This window comes from Schistocerca serialis, chromosome 11 (assembly GCF_023864345.2).
Source record: "Schistocerca serialis cubense isolate TAMUIC-IGC-003099 chromosome 11, iqSchSeri2.2, whole genome shotgun sequence".
Taxonomy (NCBI): domain Eukaryota; kingdom Metazoa; phylum Arthropoda; class Insecta; order Orthoptera; family Acrididae; genus Schistocerca; species Schistocerca serialis.
Genome location: NC_064648.1, coordinates 77,275,215 through 77,290,742, shown reverse-complemented (window position 1 = coordinate 77,290,742; position 15,528 = coordinate 77,275,215). Strand labels below are relative to the sequence as shown.

The 15,528-nt window shown below is 45.1% G+C and overlaps 1 long non-coding RNA gene across 1 annotated transcript; it reads right to left on the bottom strand.

Moving 5' to 3' along the window:
- Positions 1 to 2,832: 2,832 nt before the first annotated feature.
- LOC126427364 (uncharacterized) lies at positions 2,833 to 14,938 on the bottom strand. The gene is made up of 3 exons (XR_007576655.1): positions 14,857 to 14,938; positions 7,990 to 8,220; positions 2,833 to 2,907 (listed from the first exon to the last, which is right to left on the bottom strand). It is a non-coding gene; the product is annotated as an uncharacterized LOC126427364 (long non-coding RNA).
- Between the last annotated feature and the right edge of the window lie 590 nt (positions 14,939 to 15,528).

The following is a 15,528-nucleotide window of genomic DNA, read 5'->3' as shown; positions in this document are numbered from 1 at the left end:
CGATTCAAGATAATCAATCAGAGTGACACAAGTGTAACCCTTCCGCCAACTGCTGCAGATTTCAGTGCTGGACCATCAACAAGTGTCAGCGTGCGAAACATTCAACGAAACATCATCGATATGGGCTTTCGGAGCCGAAGGCCCGCTCTTGTACCCTTGTTCACTGCACAACACAAAGCTTTACGCCTCACCTGGGCCCTCCGACTCCGACGTTGGACTGTTGATGACTGGAAACGTGTTGCCTAATCGGATGAGTCCCGTTTCAGATTGTATCGAGAGGATGGACGTGTACGGGTCTGGTGACAACCTCATCAATTCATGGACTCTGAATGCCAGCAGGGGACTGTTAAAGGTGATGAAGGTTCTGTAATTGTCTAGAGCGTTTCCAGTTGGAGTGATATGGGACCCCTGACACGTCTAGATACGACTCTGGCAGGTGATACATATGTAAGCGTCCTGACTGATCACCTGCATCCATTCATGCCCATTGTGCATTCCTACAGACTTGGGCAATTCCAGCAGGACAATGCGACATCCTACACATCCAGAATTCCTACAGTGTGGCTTCAGGAACACTCTTCTGACTTTGGACAGTTCCGCTGGCCACCAAACTACCCAGTCACGAACATTATTGAGCATATTTCGGATGCCTTGCAACGTGCTGTTCAGAAAAGATCTCCCCACCTCCTCCCTCGTACTCTTACGGATTTATTGACTGCACTGCAGGATTCATGATTTGAGTTCCCTCCACCACTACTTCACACATTAGTCTAGGCCATGCCACGCCTTGCTGCCGCACTTGTGTGTGCTCGCAGGGGCCTTACACGATGTATTTGTCGGGTGTACAAGTTTCTTTGGCTCTTCAGTGTATATCTTCAGTCACTAAAACAAAATATTCTCTGTGATTTTGTGATGGTCTCAACGAAATTAGAGTTCTTACAATAATTTATTTCATTAAATTGTTTTCAGTTTACGAGATGTAACATCTCATTCATTTTCGTTCGTTAAAATTACCAGCTTTGCTGGATTTCTAGGCTGCCCACACTTTTACATAGATAGCATACCGAATATTCTTATAAATGTGACATAGGATAAAAACCAGAGATAATGGATGAGTACAATAAAAACCCATGTTCATGTGCAAAAAATGAGGTACTGCACAATTGAAAACAAAAATGGTATCGTACGACTAAAAAAACCAGCAACTCGCATCTATTGATTCAGTTTGAGAAAAAAAAATGTATCTAGGACTGTAACAAAACGGACGAATAATATATACACTATACAATATGTCACAGTTTACAATTCACGTAGAGGAAATGTACATATTAAATTACAAGTTAACATGAATATTAACAAATTATGTAGAAAATAGAAATAAAACATTATTTATGAACTAGTGAAAATGATGAGTAGCATGAAGTGTTGGTGTTATAGAATCCAAATCCCACGAAATCGTAAGCAAGCCGATCAAATATTTTAACCATGTATGAGACACATGGCGTGTTGGTCCATCTGTTGAACGCAATACAGCCGGCATTCAGGATGGCATGTTTTCGACAAACCCACGGTAGGTTTACGGAGGTGTACAGCAGCAGACATATGCGCACATGTCACGCAATAACTGTAAATTATGGGCCAGTTATTTGTGGGGGTTGGCCTGAGACCCAATAGCTTCAGAGATGCGAAGCATCGGGATGAGAGCAGAGAAATCACTATAGGATAATTTCAGCATTGTGCATAGACAGTTGTTCGGCTGGAAGATGGTATTGCTGTTAAGGAAACACCATTCATGAGTGGCTGCTGGTGGTCTGCAGTAATGTTGCCCAAGTGAACAGCTTTCATGATGCCCTGAAATACTGCCTCAGGTCTCGAGGACGCCCAGATGGATGTCCCACACAGCATAACACTTTCCCCACCGACTCACGTCTGGGGTCTGCTGCAGCTGCTCGCGTGGATGATGGCCTATCAGCAACACGACCACCGATCTGGCGTATCAAACAAATCTGTTTATCTGGAGACGGGTTTCCATTGATCTACTGTTCAAACTCGGTGTACTCTCTGCAGTCGCCGCTGACGATGTCGTCGTGCCACCACGGCAACAGGTAAGGGTCGTCAGCACCAGGGTTGTGCTCTGCCGTCAGGTTGGCCACAGATCACCGCCAATCCTGCACTACAGAGCGGGCAAGATTTTGACCTCCACAACCTGCGATAAGACGTCCCCTACCGACACCTTGTCTCCTTCCTGTGGATTCTCTGTCCTCCAACCCGTTTCATTCCCATGCATCGGCTAATAACATTCTGTGCTTTGTCAGAGTCGCATGTGTCAACTGTTTTCCCACTTTGCAGCCCTGGCCGTTTCTAGAATTACTCCACATTCTTCTCTGCTGCGACTCTGCACACTCCTCAGCGCGTCACGTTCCCAGAGCCCCTCCTCCTGGCATTCTGTCTCGCGCTGGGCAGTGGTCCTAATCCTTTGACTCATGCGAAGGAACGGCTGGCCTGACGATTTTGGTATCGGAATAGTAAACCAGAATTTCTGGACATGGTCCACAAAACTTTTAGTTAAAGTCGTTGTCGTTCTGAAAGCGTAGAGTATAAGCAAGTACACATAAAAGTAACGAATAATTTTCTGTTACGACTGTGTGTTGGCAGCAGGTCATTCTGAAAGGAAAAATGAATGAGGCTGAGATCCGGTGGTTTATTCATCCTGCGTAAAGACTTCCGCTACGCTCGTCGCTGTACTGGGACTGTTCTGCGTGCGACGCGCACTGCGTGTGTCGCCACCTCAGTCAGCCCCGACAGCCGACGACGCGTCCAGCGGGCGTAGCTGCGTCGCCGCTGGCTCTGCTTGCATCAAACGGGGCCTCCGTGCTGGACTGCGTCTGCTGGCACGTCGACCGCAGCCTGAAAGAAAACAGCTATGGTGATGGGGAAATATGGAGAAGCTACTGTCGATATCTACGTGGTGAAAGTATGGAAGTCACACTTATTCTGAAAATGTGATGCATTATTTATACAAAATTCAATTAGGGAATATATGTGTCGTCATAGTGCAATTAAGATGCCTAACTCCTTGAAAACGACACACCTACATGACGATCATGGGTGACCACCACACATTATCCTTACTGCTCGCTTATGCTGTGATGGTTTTTGTTTGTTTATTTCGAACACGCTCCATTAAACCAACTTGGTGTAATACTACATATATATCCTATGTGTGTGTGTGTGTGTGTGTGTGTGTGTGTGTGTGTGTGTTTGTGTGTGTGTGTGTGTGTGTGTGTTTGTGTGTGTGTGTGTGTGTGTGTGTGTGTGTGTAGTGCAGTGTAGCGTAATGCTTGTATTGTGTGATGATCAATATGACTATGATGATTATGATGATGGTGAAATAAGGGAGCCATTCCCGGCACATAACCGACTACTTCCGAATAGCACCATGTGGGCCGCAGAGCTTAACGTCCCCATCCGACAGACGGATCACCATCGACAGTGTCGCGCGCCCTCACATCATCAGGCACTGCAGAGAGGCCTGGCAGCTAAACCAGGGCGTTGGCGCCAAGTCTGGTGACCAGGAACATTACGTCATCACCTCTCCTCCCCTTGACGGCCAAATACTGGCAGTGGTAATTTTTTCCACCACTGGGGCTCTAACCAGTTTAGCTCCGGGTATAGAGCCCCTGCACAAGGGTGCGTCAGAGACCTCGGCCAAACAGGTGGTTAGACTGTGGGTTCAAGTAGACTACACATTTACAGTCAACAATACGGAATCAGTGTACACCATCTGTCTTTCTGTAGAGTAAATCCTATGTGGAAGTGTGAAAACGTGTACTAAATGTCTATGTAGCATGTAACGTGGTAACCAGCCTGGAATTCACTTAGCCAGATGTCAGATGATTCGAAAAATTTACCTGATTTGTACAGTTCCTACGTATCGAACCTAGCGGGACGTGGAAAACCACCTAAAACCCATGCCCAGTCCGGCCAGCTCGCCAGCCTTCCAGTGTAAATCGTTAACGCGCGGGCGGATTCTCTCTGGTGTCAGGCTCAGCTCCCCAAATCCCAGAAACGGCGTGTGGCCTTGCGTGACTATCTGCGCAGGTCTTACTCCTCGCTGTTTTGTGATATTTTCTTTCTAAGTGATAAGCTACCCCAGACAATTATTCTGTAAGAATTTTTTTTAGTGAAAATGTGTAAAATTTGTCAAGAGTTTGATTCGTTTGTTTCCAAAACCATAATTATACGAAGAGTAAATGAAGTGCAACTCAGTTTCTTGAGCAGCAACTTCCTCCAGTTCTAATTTTCGTCAGTATCTACACTCAAAGAACTGCAGCATTCTGCACTGTTTACTGACTCCTGTTCATGTGCTACATCAGCTGTTGGTGTGGCTCTGTTTGTTTTACAGAAATGAATGTAGCATGGATTTTCAAAATTTGTGGTGAGGTCATCTTCAGAGAATCACCAAACAATTCTCAGAAAACACCATTAAAAGCTCAACTATATTAGATTAGATGAGATTAGATTTGTACTTGTTCCATAGATCATGAATACAACACTTCCTACTGATGTGGAACGTGTCAGGTTAATAACAGGTGTCTATACAAGATATTACATAACACAACATATTAGATGACACTGAATATTTTTAATTTTTTTTGTGGGTGTTGGGGAAATTACCCACCTATTATATCCCAAAATTCATCTAATGAGTAGAAGAAGTTGCCATTAAGAAATTCTTTTAATTTCCTTTTAAATACTATATGTCAGACTTTTGATGCTATTAGGTAAATGACCAAAGACTTTTGTGGCAGCATAATTACCCCCTTCTGAGCCAAAGTTAGATTTAACCTTGAGTAGTGAAGATCATCCTTTCTCCTGGTGTTGTAGCCATGTACACTGCTATTACTTTTGTATTCATTTGAACTGTTAATAACATATTTCATAAGTGTATATATATATATATATATATATATACATATATACTGAGGGTACAGTGAAGATCTCTAGCTCTTTATCTTTAAATAAGTGTTTGCAGGATCATCTTGGATCAGCTCCAGCAATTATTCTGATTACACGCTTTTGTGCAATGAACACTCTTTTACTCAATGATGAGTTACCCAGAATATGATGCCATATGAATGCAGAGAATGACAAATGGTGTGGTAAGCTAATTTACTGAGATATCTATCGCCAAAATTTGCAACGACCCTAATAGCATAAGTAGCTGAACTCAAACGTTTCAGCAGATCTTCAGTGTGTTTTTTCCAATTCAACCCCTCATCAATGGATGCACCTAGAAATTTGGATTATTGTACCTTAGCTACCGATTTCTGATCAATGTCTATATTTACTAATGGTACCTTTCCATTTACTATGTGGAACTGTATATACTGAGTTTTGTCAAAGTTTAATGAGAGCCCATTTGCAGAGAACCACTTAATGATTTTCTGAAAAACATCATTTACAATTTCACCAATTAATTCTTGTTTGTTGGTTGTGATAGCTATACTTGTATCATCAGCAAAAAGTACCAGCTTTGCATTTTCGTGAATATAGAATGACACATCATTAATATATATTAAGAACAGCTGAGGACCCAAGACCGAACCTTGTGGCACCCCATTCTTGATTGTTCTCCAGTTTGAGAAATCACCAGTTTTTGCGTATTATGTGAACTGCTTTTTTCGACTTTCTGCCCTTTCCAGTTAGGTATAATTTAAACAATGTCAGTGCAGTCCCATTTATACCACAGTACTTGAGCTTATCTAGAAGTGTTCCATGATTTACACAGTCAAAAGCCTTTGAGAGATCACAAAAAGTCACAGGGGATCACTTCTGGTTACTAAGAGGATTTAATATTTCATTAGTTCTTAGGTGTGCTTTTTGATGAATACTTGAACTGGGAAAACCTTATAGTACTCCTGCTAAAACTATTACAAGTAGCTATTTTTGACATGAGAACAGCTTCCAACTTTTGGGATATAACAGTCAGTAAGTCAATTTAATTTGCATTTTTTTCCTTCAATGACGCCTTATGGGATAATATTCTTGGGTAAATCGAGACTTAAGTTTCCCAAAAGAAAGTTATTAGAATGAGGTGTGGGGTTCACACCAATACATCTTGCAGGTATCTCTTTAATCCATCACTAGCTCATTGTACGGCCATTCTCTTATGACTCTAGTAGTGTCATGGTGTCACCAGTAGCCTGGCTAGAGGCACATGCGACATTGATGCTGATGCAAGCTGGCAGTTCTCTGTGGTCCCTGATGACACACTAGGTACATCGTGTCCTCCATTTATTCCCTAGATGGTGTTCGGTCGGCCACCGCCGCTCACACAACGCGTCTCCCTTGACGTGCGTCTGTACTGTATAGAAGCTCGGAGACCTAAACTAAGGATGATGTTCCGCAGACGAGTGCTGAAACTTGCGACTCTGCACCGGTGCCTTGAGGTCTACATGTGTGGCAGTCTGTCTATAAATGTATGTTCTTTCTTGCCGGCCTACAACGCTATCCTGTACATACGGCTGAAGCTGTTAACCAGGAGTACTTATACGTCGTCGGGGCGTGGTTGTACCACAAAACGAAACTTTCAGAAACTGTTTACCTAGACACTCAGCACCGTTGTGCCTATAGAGTGAAAACAGAAGCTGCACAGAGAGACTTTATCAGCGCCATTTTATCGCCAATCTCCGAGACAAATGAATGACTAAGACTCTTCAGTATTCAAATTACAGAAGCACCAAAGAAGCTGGTATGGGCATGCGCATTCAAATACGGTGATATGTAAACAGGCAGAATACGGCGCTGCAGTCGCAACGCCTGTGTAACGCAACAAGTGTCTGACGCAGTTGTTAGACCGGTGACTACTGCTACAATGGCAGGTTGTCAACATTTAAGTGAGTTTGAACGTCGTTTTACAGGCGCACGAGCGATGGGACACAGCATCTCTGAGGCAGTCATCAAGTGCGGATTTTGTCGTACGACCATTTCACGAGTGTACCGTGAATATCGGGAATCTGGTAAAACATCAGCTCTCCGACATCGCTGCAGCCGGAAAAACATCCTGGAAGAACGGGACCAACGATGACTGAAGAGAATCATTCAATGTGCGAGAAATGCAACGTTTCTGCAAATTGGTGCAGATTTCATCGCTAGGCCATCAACAAGTATCAGCGTGCGAACCAGTCAGCAAAACATCATAGTTACGGGCTTCCAGAACGGAAGGTCCACTCGTGTACCCTTGATGACCCCACGACACAAAGCTTTATGCCTCGATTGGGCCGTCAACACGGACATTGGATTGTTGATGACTGGAAACGTGTTACCTGGTCGACGAGTCCCGTTTAAAATTGTATCGAGTGGATGGTCGTGTACGGGCATGGAGACAACCTCATGAATCCATGGACCCTGCATGTCAACAGGGGACGGTTCAAGCTGCTGCCGGCTCTGTAATGGTGTGGGGCCACTGATACGTCTAGATAAGGCTCTCACTGGTGATCCTGTCTATCACCTGCATCCATTCATGTCCATTGTGCATTCCGACGGATTTCAGCAATTCCAGCAGGACAATGCGACACCCCACACTTCTGGAATTGCAGCAGAGTGGCTCCAGGCACACTCTTACACAGCCCTTGACGATAGTGTACAGTTTTCCTCCGGCAGTGTATTTGGAACAGCGGCTGAAACATAGCAGTCAACATCTCCGAAGAATGGTGGCCCTGCAGGATCTGATCATTAGTGTGTGGCTTAAGCTGGGTTATACCTGAACAATCTTACTCTGTTCCTTGTTAATAGAGGACATTTACGAAGCTAGATGCGGTGTTTACGCCGTCATAGCCTGCTGTCTCCTAGTGGCTGGCCGATGTGTTGTCACTTATGCTTAGTCTAAGGACACAGGACAAGTGGCAGCAGACAGAACGAATGTAACAAGTGGAGAGGAGGATCAGATGCATAATCAGTGGTTGCAGCCTTCAGTGGTGTACGTACTGTGCACGGAGCAGGGGTCGGTGCAGTCGGCAGCGACGAGGCACGCGAGGCCACCGCTGAGTCCCCTGCCAGAGGTCCAGGTGATGCTGCGAACAGCCACCAGGGCGCCGCCGCGCCCCTCCTCGTCTCTGGGCTGCTGGTCTCCCTCTGCAGGCGACGGTGGTCCGTACACCAGCTACTCTGTGCCAGGCGCGCCACAACCGGCACCGCGGTGCTAGGCGTGTCGAGGTCCTGCACAGTTGCAACATCCAGTGACTTCCTGTAAAACATCTTGAGGGCTGCACTTTGCTCAGACAGGGCTTTAATTACCCGCCTCTACATCAACAACACCAGCCATTGAAACTGCAACAACACGAGAGGGGCAATGGACAAACATCAACAAGGCATGAAGTGCACTACATGCTTCCACGAGCAGTACATCAGCGCTTCAGCTGGCTATCACCGCTGTGACAATGGTGGCGACTCACCTGGACGTGGACGCATTGAGAGGTGCGATGACGCTGGTGAGTCCAATGACGAAGCTGTACACTGGGGTAACACCATAGGGTAGGGTGCCCTGTTTTCTGATGGTGGCCCAATACCAGGTGATTGGCTATTTTGTCTTTGGACAGTGCTCTCAAAGCGGAAACTAGATGAAATCCATGCACTGCCACCATTTTACTATCCTGCTAACTGCCAAGCATATCAGCCACGTTCTGTGCTTATAGCTGATTTTTTTCTTAATATCTTACGTTTGAATGTAATATTTTGTAGAAACAGTGTAAGAAACAGCCAACAGCCTTGCCGTGGTGGTAACACCGGCTCCCATCGGATCATCGAAGTTAAGTGCCGTCAGGCTGGGCTAGCATTTGGACAGGTGACCATCCGATCTGCCAAGTGCTGTTGGCAAGCCGGGCAGACTCAGCGCTGGTAACTAAAGGAGCTACTTGAACGAGAAGTAGCGGCTACGGTCTTGTAAACTGATATATGGCTGGGAGAGCGGTGTGCTGACCACATGCCCCTCCATATCCGCATCCAGTGATGCCTGTGGGCTCAGGATGACACGGCGGCCAGTCGGTACCGTTGGGTCTCCATGGCCTATTCGGGCAGAGTTTAGTTAGTTTTTTAATGTAAGCAACGCAGTCGCATGGTAAGTTGATTTTTTAGTCTTATTTATTGGTGATATATTATCGAAACCTGTGAGTAGCTTTCGAATGCAGTAATTCATTACATGTTTCGATAGGTCAACCATGTTTGTCAAGAGGTAAGGGTGCCTAATTTCGGATACTGTTAGGGTGACAATTTCGACCATCTGACAAATGTGCCTCTTTCTAGATTTCGCTTTTTATTTCTTTTCAGGAGATGGCTGGACAGATGAGGATATGAGGAAGGCAATGAATTGGGTTTCTTAAAAGCGTCCAAAGTGTTTCAGGTGGCAAAATTTAGGCTTTTAGATTACGTAAAGTCAGGAAACTTGGAAGAAAAACTGGGCTCTAGGGTAGACGGAAAATGTGCTTTAGGAAGAGTCGTCAACTCAAGACAAGCTAGAATGCAACACAGCAATTTTAGAAGAAGTAGGACAATATTGTAAAAGGTAAAAACACTAAGGCACCCAAAAGGTCAGCCAGAACAACGCCAAGGTGCCTATAACGAGTTGGGGGGGGGGGGGGGGGGAGGAAATAAAATGGACATATGAGTTATCATTTGCTAAGGATTCTGTTTCCCTCCTCTTGACAGACGACAAAGACAGCGCACATGAGGACTGGCTCTATTATTCTGTCTCATACCATAAAGATAAATCAGGGGAAGATTGGGTAAGATGTTTAGAATGTTTCCGTTGGGTACATGAGCTGTGTACTGGGACTCTGAAACCTGGATGGAAGATGTACAAATGTGGAAACTATAAATGTAGTTATAAGAGTATCATTATTGTAATCGAACTGGAATATCTCAATATAACTTTTTGTAATAAAACGATATTTCTATAGGTATGGAATTTAGAATTTTCCTTATGAAATTAAGAGACAGAGAATTTGAAATTGCTCATCCTTTTAGTACACACTCCCAAATGAAAAACTTCTTTGATATAAATTATTAAATCTTATCTGTTGAGTTTTGCTATAAACGGATGTATATAACCAAAATATGTTATGTCGGACATAAATCCGTATTTTTTGGAAAATTTCAGCTGATTTTTAACCAACCATATCCTTAGATTTTCTTAGATACCCGAAAACAGGGCATCTCACACTATCGTCTATTCAGGATAGTCGCCATTCTCATTGCAGCATCGCGATGGATGTGTCAATGTGTTGAGGCTCCAAGAAGAGCATAGGCGGCCACGCTGCATTTGTCGTTCCCATGCATGGGCAGCAGCTGGCAGCATTGTATGGGGTGCTATTTTGTACGTAGCCCATAGTCGGTAAGGTGGACAGCAGCCGCCCATATTTCCGATTTGTCTAGTTCGGTGGCAGCCCACTGTTTTTATCTTTCAAGCAAATAATTCAAGGCCTCATGTTGTCCATCGTGTCTGGGCTTGTGTTACAGTGGTAATGTTACATAAGTTGAAGGTGCAGGTGGGAGAAAGGAAAGGAAGGGAAAGAAACTAATAACATCAGCCGCATCTGGACTTTATACCGAATGAGCGGCGAAGAGTCGAAATGTGTGTCGGACCAGGCGAACAAGGACTCGAACCAGGGATCTTCTGCTTACTAGACGGTTGCATTAACCACTGCGCCACCCAGGCAGATCGTTTGTCGCCAACGCGCGCACTACCCCCGGCGTGCTCCCCGGCCGACCCAGGCGCCACCTACTTGCAGTCTCACACATGTCCTCCACACTCACTGATTTTAGATTCCCTATAGAGATCGAACGCAGATGTGCGTCTGCACCCAAGGTCCTGGATTCATAGCCCGTCGCGACAAATCAGTTATCTGGATCCCTGTTGTCTGTTCTAGCACTTCCTTTCACCCGACTTCACCTTCAATTTACATAATATTCATCACAACTGCGGATTCTGCATGATGTCTGTTGCTTCAGACATCACACATTCATAAAACAGTTGTAATGGCCAGAAGTGTGTCTCTGCATTCATAATTTAGCAACCACTGTGACGTTCTTGGTACTAGGTACTTTATATTGCAGAATATACTAGAGATTATTGTCCCTCCATTTGCATCAGGTTCTCGGAAAGAGTGTCACCTCAAATTACTCTGTGTGCATAGGAATTTATTTAACCCTGTCTTCATGGTCCCAAGCACAGCAATGCGTGGGTGGCTGTAGTATAGTCCCAGATTCCATACTTAATATTCGTTGTTGAAAAAGCTGACCCCTATCTCCAAGCCCCAACCACTTTAGGCTTTGCAGCACTCCTGTGACACTTTCGCATAACACAGACAAGCCTGACACCCTTCCTATCTCTCTGTACACTCCGAAAATCCTCTCGTCGTGCTGTCTGCTGTGGTGCCCACAGTAATAATCTAGAATGGGCCCCACGAGCATTTTGGAAGCCAGACTGACTGAATTTCGCTAGTGTCCTACTGATAACCTGTCATCTACCGCCTGCTTTAACTACGATTGACCGTATCTGATTCTTCCATTTCCTGTCTCCACAAACTGTTTGTAATATTTCACTGACTCCAATAGGTGGGGTGCAAAGTTTCGTATTTATGAACCTTTAAAGAAAGCTGCCAATGTCTGTATGAGTTCCAAATCATGTAAATTAGTGAGTGGGTATATGTGGAGCTTTTCAAGGTACAATTTCGCCACCTGTGAAATTTCTGCGATTATTATGAGCATTGTATAGTAGGCAATTAACATACAATATGGTCTGTAATGGTTACAGCACACTTCCCTTCGGTTACATCTACACATGTTGTATGATTCTTTATCCGTCTTGAGTCGTGGTACCACATGTATTAGTACACCTCTTAATAATATTTTGTATGATATATGTTCTTCACGAGTTAATAAATCCTCCACTTGATTGCCTTGAACGTTAGCTCTCAGAATACCTTGTGTAAAAAGTGCTACTCGAATTCATGACCAATATTTTTGAGAATCTCGCTGGTATTAAGGCGATCATTGTATTCAAAGTACCTCGACTTTCCAACATGGTACGCAACAAATACGAGACAGTAATTTGAAATTTGTGGTAAGTTCCTACGGGACCAAACTGCTAAGGTCATCGGTCCCTAGGCTTACACATTGCTTAATATAACTTAAACTAACTTAGGGTAAGAACAACACACACACTCAGGCCCGAGAGGGGACTCGAACCTCCGACGCGAGTAGCCGCGCAAACCGTGGCAAGGCGCCCGAGACAGCACGGCTACCCCGCGTGGCTGTGAGACAGTCGTAGATGTTAGACAGACGGTTTGAGCACTCACTACTGTCACTGAATCGGTTCGCACAGAGCACGACCACTTGGCCGAGCTATCCATATACAGAAACAGGCATAGGTCGTAAGCTATTAGCCAGATGGGACGTCGAGCTGTGCTGAGGCGGTGAGGTGGTGAAACTCATCCGCAACCTCCGGCGGTGGACTCGAATTGCTGCTGCAGGAGGGCAGTTGGGCGCCACTATTCTGACTAGGTGAGGTTCAAATGGCTCTGAGCACTATTGGACTTAACATCTGAGGTCATCAGTCCCCTAGAACTTAGAACTACTTAAACCTGACTAACCTAAGGACATAACAGTCATCCATGCCCGAGGCAGGATTCGAACCTGCGCCGTAGCGGTCGCGCGGTTCCAGACTGTAGCGCCTAGAACCGCTCGGCCACCCCGGCAGGTTAGGTGAGGCGGATGGTTTCCGAGCCCGGGTTTTGCCCAGCTACAGACACACAGATATGTGCACAGTAGCAAAAGGCGCTTGACGAAGACAAGGGGCGAACGGACGACACAGGTGAACATGGCAATCGCAGATGCCAGAGGACCTCATTGCAGATAATGATGAAGGGTGCATTCAGAATGGAAACTTGTTGTCAAGTTTGGGTACCCTCTGGAATTAGAACAAAGCGCGTTGTGGAACGGCTCTGAAAGTTGTAGTCAAGTGATTTGCCTGGCGAAATGGTGAGCTGGCCATTTTCATGTGTGGACATCCCGTTAGAAAAACTTCGCAGAGGGCCAGGAGAAAGGTCCTCTTACGTGAGTGTGGGTCTCCCTGTCTGCCAAAACAGCTCACTGGGCTCTCACTTCCTGCAACGACAAGTCTCTCATCACAGTATGCTGCCAAAGGTTGTTTCTGTGTTACAGTAACCAGACGCTGGGAAGCAACACTGAGGATCCTCATTAACTTCTTATGTGCACACCGTTGTGTACTTGTCTTGGTCATTGTGATACGAACATATTAATTGTGCTGTAAATCGAATAACCAATGACCGATGGAGCAACGAGAACATCAAAAGCTGAGTAGCAGCGGCGTCAAGAGCATTCCTGGCCAAGAGAAAGCTACTACTATCAAATACAGATCTTGATTTGAGGAAGAAATATCTGAGAATACGTTTGGAGCACAGTATTGTATGGATGTGAAGCCAGGTGTTTTGGAAAACCAGGACAGAAGAGAATCGAAGCGTTTGAGATGTGGTGCTACAGATGAATGTTGAAAATTAGGTGGAGTGATAACGTAAAGAGTGGGAAGTTGTGTGCAGAATCGGAGAAGAAAGGAATATGTGGGACTTTTTTTGGAAATTTTGAGGTAAGTTCCAATGGAACCAAACCACTGAGGTCATCGGTCCCTAGGCTTACATACTGCTTAATCTAACTTAAACTAACTTGCGCTAAGGACAACACTCACAGCCATGCCCGAGGGAGCATTCGAACCTCCGATGGGGGAAGCCGCGCGAAACGTGACTACCGCGCGCGGCGAATATGTGGAAAACAACTGACAAGGAGAAGGGACGGGATGATAGGACATCTATTAAGACATCAGGAAACAACGTCCGTGGTGCTACAGGGAACTGTAGAAGGCAAAAATTGCAGAGGAAGACAGAGATTGGAATACATCCAGCAAATAATTGAGGATGTAGATTGTAAGTGCTACTGTGAGATGAAGTGGTTGGCAAGGAAAGAAATTTGTGGCGGCCATATCAAATCAGTCAGAAGACTGATGACTCAAAAAAAAAAAAAAAAACGAAAATGGTGTGAACTAGTAATGTTCCAAAACAGCTCATTTTATGCAAGTAATCGGCGTAATCTAGTTTCAATTTTTCAGCTGGTGCTCAGATGCCTTTAGTTTCTGTGATGCATGCGTCATTTTCACTCATGATAAGTAACTTTTCGGCAACAGATCACTGCGTATGCTCAGGCTTCCAATTCAGTGCACTTGCTCAAAGACACAAATAATTTGATGTTTATTATAGATTCTCTAGAAGTATTGTTATCCATTAAGTAGTTATAACCGTTTTCAGTGGCGGTATTGTTAGGCTATTGATCCCTTCTGTAATGTCTACAACGTTCATAATTGTGTAAAAATTATAGAAATACATAAAGGGCACTTACATCACAACCTTTTCACGAACTTGCATCGGTAATGTAGGATCTGGCGAGTAGTTGGATTCTCCATCCTGTCTATCACTTGACTTCGTGTTATTCGCATACACCTGGAAAACTTTTTAAATCCAATAAACAACTGAAGATCATTAATTTAAAGCCTTGCCAAATCGAACTTTGTGTTATCTTCTTATTCGCAAAATGGAGAACAAATTCCATTCACCTAAATGTTGACATTAAGTGTAGTTTCTCCCTAATGAACATGGTCCTTCACTGTGAGGCTGGCGACGTTTAGTCTTGCCTCGTAGCAGTACGCAAAAGCCCAGCTGCCTCTCACAAGTTCGAGACGACGTGGTGTATAGCGCCGTTTGACTCTGTGATGTACGAGGAAGTACTTACCCTGCGCTGACAGCTGCAGGAAAACACCTCTCCCTCACCGCGGCCGACGTGGCTGCAGACGCAGTCCAGCACGGAGGCCCCGTTTGATGCCAGCAGAGCCAGCGGCGACGCAGCTACGCCCGCTGGACGCGACGTCGGCTGTCGAGGCTGACTGAGGTGGCAACACACGCAGCGCGCGTCGCACGCAGAACAGTCCCAGTACAGCGACGAGCGCACAGGAAGTCTCTCCGCCGGTTGAGCGAAACCACAGGAAGCGCGGCGCCTCTCGACTTGACCGCAGCCGTTTTCCTTCTTATTATCAGAGCGGCCAGCTGCCAACACACAGACGTGACAAAAAATTATTCTTTCGTTTTCTGCGTACGTCTGCCACATGCTTTTTATGACAACAGTTAGTTCAAGTAAAATACTTGTGGGTCATGTCCAGAAACTCACGTTTACTGTTCCCACACAAAAAAAAAAAAAAGATTCGCCGTACCTGGCTTTTAGTGTTGAATTGGGAACTGAGAGAGTTTGTACGTAACTGCAATTATTGTAAAAGTATATTTGTGGATTGAAATGATTGATGCTGAACATACCATGTGGATAACACACCGCTGAGCCGAAACATCACGACAACGGCCAGCGCGGGATTCAATGCTACCAGAAGACGCTGTGAGAACGTGAGTCGCTGAG